Source organism: Macrobrachium nipponense, chromosome 10 (genome assembly GCF_015104395.2).
Source record: "Macrobrachium nipponense isolate FS-2020 chromosome 10, ASM1510439v2, whole genome shotgun sequence".
NCBI classification, from domain to species: domain Eukaryota; kingdom Metazoa; phylum Arthropoda; class Malacostraca; order Decapoda; family Palaemonidae; genus Macrobrachium; species Macrobrachium nipponense.
Genome location: NC_087204.1, coordinates 70,249,542 through 70,261,726, shown reverse-complemented (window position 1 = coordinate 70,261,726; position 12,185 = coordinate 70,249,542).

The window sequence follows — 12,185 nt, the reverse complement described above, 5'->3', positions numbered from 1 at the left end:
GAAAAAAAATTTCAAAACGCAGGCGTGTGGTATGAATACGAGACAAAAAGAGGTCACTGTTCCAGTTTGTACATGGGACGGGGTTGGGGCTGAGGTGGTGACCTAATGCTCATGAACACTCCGTAAAAGCATAGAAGCAGCTGATGTAATGGAAGTTTTCCAGACAGTGGGTTCAACAGACGTTTAGAGATATACACGTATCAGAGACAGCCATATGTGCATCTGTGAGTGAGTGTTTGTTACCGTCTTGTGTTTGGTGTCAACACATTCACACTTTATAAATTCAGTTTTCGTAATGATTCTCATCATCACCTCACAGACTATCATTAAAAAGATTTACCTTGTACTTATCCTAGAATGACGTCTATCTCTTACCCTGATGACGGAGAATTATTCCAGCCTCATTACTGCCAATCTCACCTCACTCTAGTCTACACCATTAAATGTCTTATCGCCACGTCTATTCCTGTCTTGCCGCTTATCCCCGCTTCGACCACAGACAACCCCACCCCACCTACCCCCGGCTTCTAACCCCAACCTTACGCGCCAGTAGTTCTGGTCCTTCCAACATCTCACCTCCCAAACGATTACCTATAATGTCTTTCTCGAACGACCCACTATCGCTTCCTGAAGGAGGAGAGTTTTTAAAATTTCTTGTTGGGAGGACGTGAGGGAGGCAAGATATGGGGCTGACATCTACAGGGGATGGGGACAACGAATTAAGGTGAAGGGGAAAAAATTGCATAGAACGAGGATGATTTTAGGCAGGTTTGAGTCAAAATACGGTTACTCATAATAGTGGGAAATCATCGATCATGTGTGTACAAAACAATTACGTATCGTAATGATTTTAGGGGAGAACGATAGAAAGAAATAGTAATTTACTTTTCAAATTATTAAAAGATAATGTAAGAGTGCGTCCCCTCAGTCTCTTGTTGAACACTATTCATTTTGACCAAAAATAACTAACCCTTAACAACAATAAACCTCGATACTAAGGACGTTTTATCAAGTTCTGAAACTTCTCGACATGAAAGTCTAAGGGATGAAGATAAGTTTGATTCATGAATAACTTTCTGCATGAGGAGGGTGGACCATGTCTACTGACATGTTCTCAGGAGAGAGAGAGAGAGAGAGAGAGATGAGAGAGAGAGGAGAGAGAGAGAGAGAGAGAGAGATGAGAGTGTGAGATGAGTTTCTCAAAAATATTTCCAAGGAAATTAATCGAATGTACAAAAATGTTAAAAGTATGTCAGCCAGAGGAGATAATTTTGCGGTTCCCAGAGAGAGAAAAAGAGAGATAGGTTCTTAAAAAAGTCTTACGCAGAAATTAATCGGATTTACATCTGTTAACAGTACTCCAGCCAGAAGAGTGAGTTTTTCTTGCGTCCTAAAGTCTCTCTCATTTCACTGGTTATATTTCTTTTACATATTATTCAGACATCCTCCAGAAATATGGAAGCTTGCATCAAACAGTCAATGTTTGTTGCATGATTCAGAAAGGCATTTTATTTTGAAGGTACAAGCGTTAAATCTTTCAACCTCCCTTTTATCCGGGCTTGTAACTGGCATGCAAGTATGAACCCTCACGGCAGAATCATTCCTATACACGTCGGTCCTCCATATACCAAAGCTGTTATTAAAACGAGGCATAGGGAGGGCCCTTTTTGTTTTTTCAAGTTTGCATATCGAATGCTCATAAACGTCACTGAATGGCATCATAAATATTGCTTTTTCTTTCTTTCATTTTTTAGGGCGATGAAAATAGCGGGGATTTGTTGTAGCACAGTGAGTGAATATGCTGTTTTAAAATGTATCCTTTGATGCATTCCATATTGTGGGGTGAAAAATTTATATACATACATTTCATATATATACAATATATGTGTACATATTTATATATATTGTGACAAGCGTTCTTCTGCCACTTGTTAAATCTTTTTCTCCTATTGAAACATGTGGGAAATTTGAAAACATGAGGAAAATTAAAAGAAAACACTGGGAAATAGAGGAATTGATTCTCATAGAACAAAGAGTACAGCAAAACTATTGTTATGATGTTGTGGTGACTTGCGAGATATTTTGACTCATCATTTGTTCCTATGGTTCCTTAATGACGTCCCAAAGGCGACAACATGAAAATGACATTTTAATGTCTTGTCAAACTTAATTTATTGCCTGTCATACCCTCGTCACAGACATCACAGTCCCAAATCCAATTAAGACATCAGTCTTAAGCCACTAACGACCTAAGATTTGAGGAAGGTAGAACACTTAAGAAACCATCAGCCCCTCTCCGCCATTGTGATCGGTCCCCAGTCTAATTTCACGAGAGTCATTGGAAGGAATTAGCTCTGAATGTCGTTAAAATTCGCACCCTTCCACGTATGGTCCATATAACTTGACCTCTCATCCTGTCCTTATTTATCACAGTGTTTCGTACCTGTATCTCCACCCACAAGACCAACCCTCTCAATTCAATTAGCACTTCTTTGTATTATTTCCTCCAGCGTTTCAATGACCATTTCAGGTACCTGCTGGGATTAGCAGCAGAAATCAAAGGACCAAAGCAGATCACTGCTGCTCTGACAGATATCAGACATTTCTAGTGACTCCTGAAACAGGGTATAAATATGGGCTGGTATGCCCAATCAAAACACATTTCGCCCTAGCCAGTCATCGTAGCATTACACCCGACAAAGCAGTATCACGCCTGAGAACGACGACACGACAACCCACTCACTCCAGTATTCTGAAGTCTTGAGGAAAATCTATAACTAGTTCCTCTTCTACTCCATCATCTGGAATCCGGACTCTGTCTTGACAACCGACACCGACATCCCACTTGGAAGCTGACATCCTTGAAGTACCTGAGTTTGCCTAATGAGGACTGCTCTTCCATTTGTTCCCTGGTGAAGAACTGCAAGCAACAAAGTCCTTCCACTGACGCCCTGGCTCAAATCTATGTAATTTAATTGGAAGTTGAATTCTTGGAACATCACCTATTATTCCTTGCACTGACTCCTTATTCTAAACTGTTCTCCTATTCCCATACCCCATTTATCCCATCTCGTTCAGAGACTTTCGTGATTTTTGACGGTGCAATGGTGATGTGATATTTAATTCATTGTGGAAGTGTTATTAGATTTGTGCTGACCATGCTAACAGTAATTCAATTGTATTAACTTTTCATTTACTATTTGATATTTTCCCTAGCCTTCATTTAACATAGATCAGTAACGTAAGCTTATCCTCTGTTAGTATCTCTTACAATGTTACCTGCTATGCAGATTCATGTAGACTTCCCCATTCTGTGCTGTCTTCTGTAGTTCAACAGTGCCACTCAACATTTACTGCCAGTGCCATTCTAGAGATAGTATGCCTGAGATTCTGGTTTGAGCAATCCTTGCCTACTGTGCTCCACCTATTGTGTTATGTTTACTATTATTGTTATTAAGAGTTCGATCTATGTATCCATGAACATGTTAAATCACTAGATTTCATGTTGTTGTTTTTTTTTTTTTTTTTTTTTTGCTTGCAACCCAGTGGCACTCTGTTCTTGATATTGTACATAATACTCAGTAATGATTCAGTGCCACGGAGCCAGCAAGACCTGTAAATTTTGTTCTTCTGATTACCTTATACAATCATACTTGTAAGTGGACATATTACATTTACCTTCAATCCCTTTTTGGAGATTTTTTTAAGGTACTTATTTTTCTTTAATCACTAACGGTGGGCCACCCTTAGTCAATGTAGTTTCCTAAAGGTATTTTTAGAGTAGAGCCAGTTCCCCCAAAACTTTCCCAAAGTAGTATCATACACCCTGCCCTGCCTGGTGAGAATGGCGACCTTGACCTAGGATCATAGAACTCTGGTGCAAGTAGTGAGATTAATTTACAATAGTAAACATAACATTTGATCACTCTGTTGATTAACATATAAGTTTTGATTGGCTAAATCTGAGTTCTTACTTTATATCTTATGGCAAACTGATATTGGCATCTGTTGATTACAGCACACAATGGTAAGATTTTTTGTAAGTTACATTCTTAATCTAGTGTTATTACGTGTTTACGTTTTGTCAAGTTTAATAGCAAGTGTTAAGAGATCGCAAATCACCTCTGTATCCTTAAGCCTGAGTTGTCATTCACCAATAATACTATGGTTTTGTCGAGTGCAATTGTGTTATTTGCCAGACCGTATGTTTCAGTGGCGTTACCGAGTGATAATCAGTGCTGTGACACTCCCCCACACTCACCAAAGTAAACCTGTGAAGTACGCTGTTTGCCTGACTTCCCTCTGTGACCTGTTGAGTGCCAGTGAGTGCCTCATACAGAAGTATACTCTGAGAGTATCACACTTTACATGCCAACCCTGTCTGTCCGCCACTGTACATTCTTAGAAACCATCGTACACACTCCTGAGTGCCATTCAAGCCTGCAAACCACTGTTGGTCGAGATATCACATTATAGGTACCAGTTACCAGTCTGATGACAGCCTAATCAAAGCTTATCTGGACTTCTATGCCTTTCCCTGTCACTTGTCTCTGCTCACCTGAGACTATCATTTGGGGTCACCAACATGCCTTCCCACGCTGAAGACCTAGGATATTTTCAGGAACTTGGGTTGGAGAGAAGCTTCCGACAAGACACCCTCACCATCTGCGGCAATGCCCAGGTGGAAAGGACTCAACAAGAGTGACAAGAACGAGAAGAGCAGGAATGAGTGGAACAAGAAGCCCAGAGAGCTCATGAACTAGAGCTTGCTAGACTATGGGCTGAGCAATCAAATCAAGCTGTGACCCCCTTTGTGTTGCAAGGGGTAAACAGCCTCCGAGGCAGCTCTCATCTTGAACAAACATATTCATGAGAAGGCGTACATCACCCTATGCTCCTTGTCTGCAGAGAAGCAAGGGAAACTCTGTCTCATATGACAAGCTATCACTCATGCCTATAAGATTATACCAGAGAAGTGGCAACAGAACTGGCATGATTTGTCCAAGGATGCCAGACAAACCTGGATGGATTGGATCTACCACAAAGACAGGAACTTTAACCGCTGGATGAAGTCCCTTCTGACCTGGGATTTCACAGGCATTGTGGGGTGGATTAAGAAAGAGGATTTCTTCGATTACACGCAGAGTGCTCTAGCCACCTACCTCCATGAGTGATGCCCCGAGAGAGTAGCTGAATGCCATCACTTACCTGATGAGTGGGAAACACCTTACACCCAACTGAGCTCCCTTAATAAGATTTTGCAACCTGGATTTAATGCTGCCACTGCTCAGCCAAAAACGGTGCCATTCCAAACGAAGTTTGAGTGCCATATTTGTAAGAAGTCTGGGGACAGAGCTGATAAGTGTCCCAACAAGCCTGGAATTCATCACAAATCTGGACCAACTTAGGGCTATGCTGCCATCACCAGGTCACATCCTCGGCCTGCTGCAAATTAATTTGGAGCTAAGAGAGACTACAGTAAGGATACCTACATGTATTGCAAAACAGTTGGGCAAGCATCCGCAAGCTATGTGGGGTGCCCCAAGTATGCATCACCTATGACAGGCAAGACAACTGTTCGTGCAAGGGAGCTACTAAGTGGACAGATCTTCCTAATACCACCATAGCTGCCCCAGACGGCTCAGGACAGGCCCATGTGCTTTCAAATATAATTGACACAGGGTCGGATATTAGGTTGATACAGAGAGATAAAGCGCCTCCTGAAGCTCCCATTCGGGAGGATGAGCACATTACTATATACTAGTTTAATGGGCATTCCTCACTGGGGCCAATGACTTTGATCCTAGCCTCAACCAAGATCAGCTGAAGCAGAAGACTTAGACCTGCAGGACATCCACAAAGATGCCCCTACGGACTTGGCTTCCCTGGGAGATCACTGAAAAAAAGAGCAGTAAGTACTTGAAAAGGAAGTACTGTTTCTTGTATTGCAAGGTAAGACAGACCCTGACATTGTCCTTTACAAGCATCTGGTAGTGCCAAAGAAGCTGCAACAGAGGGTCATTTGTTTGGCACATGACAGAATTGAAGGGCACTTTGGTGTCAGCCATACCATCAAAGCTTTAATGGACAACTTCTATTGGGTTGGTCTAAGAAAAGTAGGTAAGACCTATGTCGCTATGTGCCCTACCTGTCAAAGAGCAAGCAACCAAAATAAAAGGATACCCATAGCCAAGTTGCAGAACATCCCCTCTGTCAGTATTCCCTGCTCTCAGGCTGGGAACTCCCATTGCCTAACAATAATAGACAGCTTTACTTGTTACATGGAAGCCATCCCTGTCTCAAGTATAACTCCCAAGAGTGCCATCAGAACACTAATCAAGTTTTTCTGTTACTTTGGCTTCCAAGTCACTATTCAAAGTAACCAAGGACATCATTTTATGTCCAGTGAGTTCTGAAACAGAATGTTGAACTATGGCATCAAGCACGTACATTCCACACCATACAGGCCCAAAAGCCAAGGCATCATAGAAAGATTTCATCAGTCATTGACCTCTACACTAGTGAAACTCCAGCATGAAAATGGTGGCAATTGGGAAAGAACCTCCCATATGCACTATTTGCGCTCAGCCATAGTCATTGGAAACTACAGGCTACAGCCCCTTTGACTTACTTTATGCCCATTCAACCAGGGGACCTACTGACATTTTGTATGAAGCATGGGCAGACCCACAAAAGTTTGATTGGGTAAAAGAATTGCCAAGGATACAGAATCGCCACATGCCACTTGGGCCATCACTCAAGCAACGGAAGGTGCAACACAGGATAGAGTTGAGATCAAGTTTGATCAGAAAGCCAGGACACAGACATTTTCTGCAGAAGATGCCATCCTTGTCCTCAGGGCAGTACTATTTAGGCAGCAAAACACCCAGTTTAGCAGCCCCAAAAAAGTTCTCACCAAGAGAGGTAATATGAATAACCTAATTAATTGCGGGCAACAGCAAGCCAAGTGGCTTCATGTAAATTTACTGAAGCCCTACAAGACCCAATCAGAGGATGAAGACTCTGCCTCCAACCTCTCTATTTCTGGTGTGGTGGGCATGGTTATGGGCCCCCGGCCCTCAGAATCCAACTCTCAGGTTCTGGAGAACATTCAGTACATCACCCTGGGTTTAACGGAAAACAGACAGAGGGCATTGAAGAATCCCTGTTAGAATATAGTGAGGTGGTTCAGGACATGCTCAGCTGTACCCTGGTCCTCGACCACATAAACCTTGAGGATAACACTCAGACGATAACAGGGATTTTAAAAGGTAAATCCACAGAAGGCCAACCATATAAGACAAGTAGAGTTGCAATTAGAACTTGGTTTAATCAAACCGTGCATCAGTGCTTGGTTCTCCCCGGTGGTGCTAGTACCAAAAGGAGGAGGCAACAGATTATGTGTAGACTTGAAAACTGAACAAAGTCACAAAGTCAGAGCAATACCCATTCCCAAGGATAGATATGTGCTTGGACAGCCTAGGCAGAGCCCCTTTCCTAAGCAAGATAAACTTAGTAAAAGGCTAATGCAGGTTTCTCTCTCAGTGGGATCACATCCAATGACTGATTTTACAACTTGATATAAAGTGATGCTCTTTGGTTTACAAAATGCATCTGCTGTTTCCAAAGATCAATGAACAATGTTCTTGCTGGGATTGAAAATTGCGTTGAATACTTACACGACATATTGTTTTATGCCTTAACCTAGGAGCAACATCAGCAGATCTTAAAAAGAGGTTCCCGTCTCTTCATATATCGCAGGCATCTCAGAATTGTTCAAGAGTGTGAACAAATGTAGGATTATAGAAAGTTCAATTAATTCGAATGAAAGGTTGGATTTCACACCTAGCAACAATTCTATAAATCAAATCCTTAGTGATAACTATATCGAGTTTCGTATTAACAGTGTCACGGGCTCCTTCTTGGATTTGTTTAGTATAGCTTTGGAATTATACGTCACATTGGTTAGGGGCAATGCGCAGCTGTCGGACGATGCACACGTTGCACTCGCTAACGGTATAAGCATTACGCTTTTTAAATCTGTCTCTATCTTCTTGAACGAAGAGTTGGTGGAATCATGTCCTGTTTTTAACTATCAATCATACATAAAAATGCTCAAGAGTGTGAAAACCAGCGTGCTACCAAATTTTGGTATGAGCGGGTTTTTCCACGATGATTTTCATGCCATGCATGGTGTTACACAAACCTATACACCCACTTCCTTCGGACAGACAAGTAGGTAGGAAACTCGGGTGTTGAGCTCCGTTAATACGAGAGGAGTTCACACATATTTTCCACTCCTTATAGATCTAGTGAGTATAGACATGTATTTGTTGGATTCCGTGGATTTGAGAATAAGGCTCGAAATGGCTAATAACAGCACCCACACCGACACTCACTTAAACGATCTGAATATAGAAAAAGCCATGTCTGCTTTAAACGCAGCTCTAACAGTTAGCCCTATAAAATATATATTTGATGAGACTATATAAAACATAAGTTATTGGGCAGAACAAGGATTCCACTTTAATAGATCAACCTTTCAACACCTGTATAACTGAAAAGATTGCGTTAGCTATGATTGGTATGCAAACGTTTTCAGGGAATTACACGACCTATAGTTTGTACTTTGGTGCATATGACTTGAATAGTGTGCACATCACTCTTAATGGGAATACATTGTATACAATCAACTGTTGTTTTCCTAATACTGTCACACAATTGTTTTACGAGACGCAGAAGTCAGTAGGAGATGGTCATGATAACCTCATTACCTACGACAGTTTTAAAAACGGAAGGGCTGTCTATTGTTTTAGCTTCGTCACGGAAGAGGTTGAACATTCAATGCAGGTTGAAATTTCAGCTAGTTTGAGAATATCTATAAAGCTGGGAACAGTCGCGCCTCATCCTTGAATGATTTTATTGTTTGGGGACGCCAAGAGTATTTTAACAATTGATTCGGATAGAGCCGTTCAGTGTGATGTTAGGGGTTAGGAGTGATAGATACGAAAGAAATTGAGACTGCTTTACAAGGTCCGCTAGGGATTTTTTTAGGTGTGTTCGCTTCGGATGAAGTGGATACGTTCACAATACCTGCGAATAGAATTAAACCGTTAGTTTTTATATCTAATACTCTACCTTCAGCTTCTAGTACTGACGTTGTTGGACACTGGGTGTGTTTTTATATTGACTTTTACCTAGGGATACAATCTTCTTTTTTGACAGTTATGGTATAAACCTTAAAATTTATTTCAGTGGCTTCTCGACTTTTCTCCTCGCCAATTTGGGATTTGTTCTTCACGAGTCCGTAAGGCAGATACAACCAGATAATTCATACAAGTGCGGTCTTAACACTTTTCTTCGTTCACTGTACGAGCCATAGAGGGTTGAAATCAGTTTTGTCGTTACGAACGATGTCTTTTCACCGTGTCATTTGGAAAGTAATGACAGGTGGGTGACAGAATACTATTTCAAGTATTTCAAAAGGGTGAAATGTTCTCATTGGAGTTCTGGTGGTGAACAGGCTGTCGCATACAAGGAGTGTATGCATTCGTTAAATAAAAGGTAATAATAGTTTTTGATGTTGTTAATATACACCATATAATTATTTTTTTTATTTCTTGCAAACGTTCGGTTCTTCTAAGTTCCGTTATTTCTCTTCCTTAGGATAAGCGGGAAAGGAAGGGCACAGGCACAGGAAGAACATCAAGCGGTACAAGGTAATGAATTTAGAAGATTGTGGTTTTTTATTGTAAAATTGTTTAGCAGTTTGAGGATGGTGATAAGGAATCGGGGCAGTATTGCTTTTGGATGCATCTCGGGAGGAACGCATGAATCTGACAATTGTTAATGTGTACCGGTTTATGTAATAAAAATATGTGAATGGTTATAATTGGTTTTTATTCCATAGAGTTTCATTATGTTAGGTTATGGAGTTTAGAAATCTTTTTGCATTCATACTATCATGTGATATGAGATGTTGTGCACCTGGGAGTGAGTCATGGAGAAAATGGCGACAGTTGTGGGTGCTTTTCAATTGCTTATCTGAATTTGAATGGAGTTTAGAAATCTTTTCGAATTCATACTATCACGTTATATGACATGTTGTGCACCTGGCAGTGAGTCATGAAGAAAGTCAGGTTAAGGGATTTATAATTTATTTTACTTATATTCATATCTTTTCACATGCTCACGTGGGTTAGATTAGGTTAAGGGACTTAGAATTTGTTCCTCATATTCATATTTTTCTTATACTCATGTGGTTTAGGTTAGGTTAAGGGCCTTAGAATGTTTTCCCTCATATTCATATTTATGTGAAATGACGGTTTTTCGTCCATAGAGTATATCTTGACCCAAAGTGGGGTTGGGTTTTTCCCTCATATTCATATTTGTGTGAAATGTGATTTTATCATCTGTAGATCTGTAGAGTATATCTTCAGCCAATAGGTTGAGTTAGGTTAGGTTAGGTCAGGTTAAGGGACTTAAAATTTTTTCACTCAGTGGGTTAGGTTAGGTTAGGTTAAAGGACTTAAAATTTTTTCACTCAGTGGGTTAAGCTAGGTTAGGTTAGGTTGGGTTAGGTTAAGGGACTTAGAATTTTTTCACTCAGTGGGTTAGGTTAGATTAGGTTGGGTTAGGTTTTTGAAATATCATGCTGTTCAAGCCTTAAAAAAATCTACAAATTCGCATCCGTAACCAGTTAAAATCTATACGTTTCACTGCCCCAATGTCACCCCTCAAAAGACATTCACTAAAATTCATTAACTGCATTTTGAGGTTTCCTTTTACTGAATTACCAAAAATATCCTGAATCTAAAACAATCTGATATCTCCCTATCAGTAAGACACAACCGTAGATCCTCAATGTTCAATGCGACAGCTCCGTAGCTGCCAAGGAAGAATATTTCTTCTCAACATGGGACTCTGGCTGAGCCACCAACTCGACCTCGGGAACTGGATTGAGTCCTCCTCAGCGATCGCCAACTGCTGCTCCAAAATCCATCACCAGCAACCAGGTGATCCTCCCAAACTGCTGCTGCTGTGGTCTCGACGGAACATTGTCGAGAACCTGCTGATCTGCCTTCCCAAAACTTGACTGCAGCTGTCGCTCACACCACGACAAATGTTACCTCGTCACCATGACGATAAACACTGGCGGGTAAGGGAAACAATGCAACCATAGTAATGGTTGTTTAAGAAAAATAACGACTCATTGTTACATAATCTAATCCCCTCTTTTTTGATCCAGCACCCTCATTTCCACAAAATTTCATTAATATTCATCAAAAGCTTTCGATATATCTTGTAAACAACTCCTCCAAAATTTCATGGAAACGTATTAGGCTCTGGATTTATCTCGAAACTCAATCGAAACTTCTTTTGTCAACTTATACCTCTAAAACTTTCTCGGAAACCTATCCATAACTATTGGAAATTTCTCGTGGACAGACAGACAAACTGAATTCAAAACCCCTGTCCAATGAAATTCGACGAATTCATTCCAGCCGTTTTCTGATTAACGAGACTCGTATTCGAAAGCAAGCCGCGTCGTTTTGCTGCTGCTGAAAGCGACATAATTCAACCGGATTAACATTTTCACTTTTGGCAAAAGAGGACTGAAGCTGAAATAACACGGGCCATTCACATAGGATAATGGCAGGACTTGGCAGATAAAAGTCACTTAATGAGTCAAAACACAGTTAATTAAGGGGAATAGCTTCGTAATTCATTTCAGAATAACCTACACCTTTTGAAATAACGGTGGGTGGTGGAGGAGGGGTGGGGGTTTGGTTCGTTATGGCTGAGATTACAAACAAATTTAAAAGTGTTAAAGAAAAATCAGGGTTAGACATTCTGAAGTGTGGAAAAAATGGTAATATGTCACTTAACATCGAAATTACTCTACAATTGTAAGGAAAATTTACAGTAGTAATAGCTATATTCTTGTCTCTTGGGTACATATAATGAATGCAAATATTGCACAAAATGCTTCAAATAAAATGACAATTTATCTCTGAAACGGTTAAAAGCCTTTGGAAAATATTGCAGGGGAAAAAATCCATTTTGTCGGGTCTGGGGGGAAGTGGGGGGGTCTCACGAGCTGTAGAGTAATGAGATAATATGGTTCCGCAGAGAGCAAACAACCTGCAATGAAAGATCCGAATACAGATTCAAATCGGCGTCTC